This window comes from Rhea americana, unplaced genomic scaffold, assembly GCF_003343005.1.
Source record: "Rhea americana isolate MKP2758 unplaced genomic scaffold, rheAme1 scaffold_181, whole genome shotgun sequence".
NCBI classification, from domain to species: Eukaryota; Metazoa; Chordata; class Aves; order Rheiformes; family Rheidae; genus Rhea; species Rhea americana.
The window spans coordinates 267,960-270,302 of record NW_028185939.1 but is presented as its reverse complement, the minus strand read 5'-3'; the positions used below and the strand labels follow the sequence as shown (position 1 = coordinate 270,302).

Here is a 2,343-nt window from a genome sequence, read left to right as displayed (position 1 = left end):
GGGCTGGGGCTGGGGCTGGGGCGGCCCCCGACGGCCCCCGCCCGGCGCCCGCCGAGCTCAGGTAACCCCGGCCCCGACGGGAGGGGGGCAGCCCCGAGGGCTGGGGGCGTCGCCGGGTACCGCGGGGTGCCCGGAGCCTCGCCGCGGTGTCTGCGCAGCACCCCGGGGTGCTGGAGGGGGGTCACTGGCCGTCCGGGGGTGCACGGTGCCCCGGGCTTGGGGGGCCGAGCCCGACCCCGCGCGACGGCCCGGGCCTGGCGGTTTCTCCCGCCCGGCTGTCGGTCGTGCGGCCTCGCGGACGCCCGCGCCGCGTTTTGTCATTCTGCCCGCGAGGAGCAGCCCGGCCGCCTGCCGCCCCGCCGCGGCTGCTCCTTACCTAAGGAGCCAACGTGCTTCTTCTGTAGTCGAAACCCGTGGATGCTTTAGCTGCTGCGTCAGCCCCCGAAACGTGTGGCCRGATTCCCTGGTTCCTTTCTGCAGGAAATCCGGGACTAGCTGGTTTCAGGGGAGAGCCCGGGAAGGGCGGCCGAGCCCTGCGTGACGCCCGAGCTGCCCCGCTCGCGAGGCCCTGGGCGCCGGGCTCCGCGGTCACGCCGGCCCTTCCTGCCTTGCAGCACCCCCAGGGAGAAGATGCGGCTCTGCTCCGCTGAAGGGTCCCAGCGGAGATGCTAGAGGAGCTGGAAGAGCASAGACTGCCGGCGTGGAAACTGTTTACCGACGCTGATGAGGAAGAGTTTCATCGGTGGTTCTCCTGATTTTTCTGACCTCTTTGAAACCATATAGACAATTGCATTAAAAAACCAAAATCTGTTTTTTTTTCCTACCAACTGTCCAGACACAGTGGTAAATTCATATTGTTTTCAGGTCAACCTAGTGCTATGAACTTGGGGAGAAATAAACAGGGAAGATATTTATTTTGTTTATTTTTTTTAGATTTTCTGTACTAGCTTCTTTGCAATATAACAAAAATACATACTGTTTGCTTCCTAGGAACCTGCACTCATTAAAATGAGACTTGATCAAAGGAAAGTTTTGCTTCGTTGTGCTGCTTTTTCAGTGAAACCGGTTACGGTTCCGAACAGGGGCAGCTGCTTTAGCATTCTGGCAACTCCCAGATTTTTCTGGCATGGTTTAACTCCCTGAAACAGTTTCTTCTGCAGCTTTACAGTGAATCTCTTATTGCCCTTTAGGGAGTTACTACTAGGCTACATGTCAATTAAGATGACAAATAGTCAGAAATCTTTCCTGGACTCCGCTGAAAGAAAGCTCTGCTCATTCTCACTGCTTCAGCTGTTTGTTTTCCTAGTTAGAACTTAATCTTACGTACATCTTGGCTAATTAAAAAAAGTTACTTCCCAGTAAAATAGGGCAAAACCTTGAGCCGCAGGCAGCAGCTGGCAGCGTGGCGGGACGGGGGCACACTGGTCCTGCGGGTGATGGCACCTCAAGTGGGTGGGATCCAAGATTGGGGGAAAACTGAGATTTGTGGTTTGAGTTCAGCTTCCTAGAAAGAGCTGAGCTCTCCGCTGTTAGCGCTGGCTGCTTTTGAAATCTGGCAAACGAAGCTGTTCCCACCCTCCTTGTGTCAGCCGGCTGCTCCCACCAAGCCCCTGCATCCCGAATGCTCCGTCGGGACAGCAGGATTCGGGACAGCAGGATTTTGTGATTTGGGGTTGCAAGGGGAAAGCCCCTGCGGGGGGGGGGGTCCCGCATGGAGAGGGGCCTGGGGCAGGGTGCATCTCACTGGGCCCCTCTGCTGGTAAATCACTGCGAGCCATTCCCACCGCGGGGCCCCGGGGCCCTCGGGCTCCTTGCTCAGCGCACYGCGAGCACCACCACCCTCTCCCAGGTTCTTCCTGACCGACTTGCCCTCTGTGTCCCCCTCTCCCTTCCCCTCTGGCGATTTTCAAATCTAGCAAATTTCCACTGTTAATTAGCCCAACACAGGACGTGGATGGGATAAATGACACTTGATTAACCATAATCCATTAGGCAGCTGGTTTTGAAAAGGGCTCTGTCTGCTAACGGCGCTGTTCAGCCTCCGGAGTGGCTGCAGAGGCAGATTGCTGTTCTTGATGGAGGTAAGTGATAAATGAGGTAGAAAACGTAAAGGTCAGCTTTGTGTAGGAAGATGCGCAGAGAGGGCGATGAGAAGCAGGTTTGAGTGCRCATTTCCACCTCGTGTATGGGAAAGAAACACTTGTACCTGCCAATTTCTGGGGAAAAACCACCGAGATGCTCAATTAACCGTGAGGCCCTTCACTTCTCACTTTGTGAAATAATTTTCCCCGCTGCTGTTCAGAAGCGTGAACCGATCCCCCCCCCCCCCCCCCCCCCCCCCCC

General features: G+C 56.6%; 1 long non-coding RNA gene across 1 annotated transcript; it reads left to right on the top strand.

The window, feature by feature from the left end:
• Positions 1-1,029, top strand: LOC146597509 (uncharacterized). The gene is made up of 2 exons (XR_014895483.1): positions 1-61; positions 615-1,029. It is a non-coding gene; the product is annotated as an uncharacterized LOC146597509 (long non-coding RNA).
• The last annotated feature ends 1,314 nt before the right edge of the window (positions 1,030-2,343 follow it).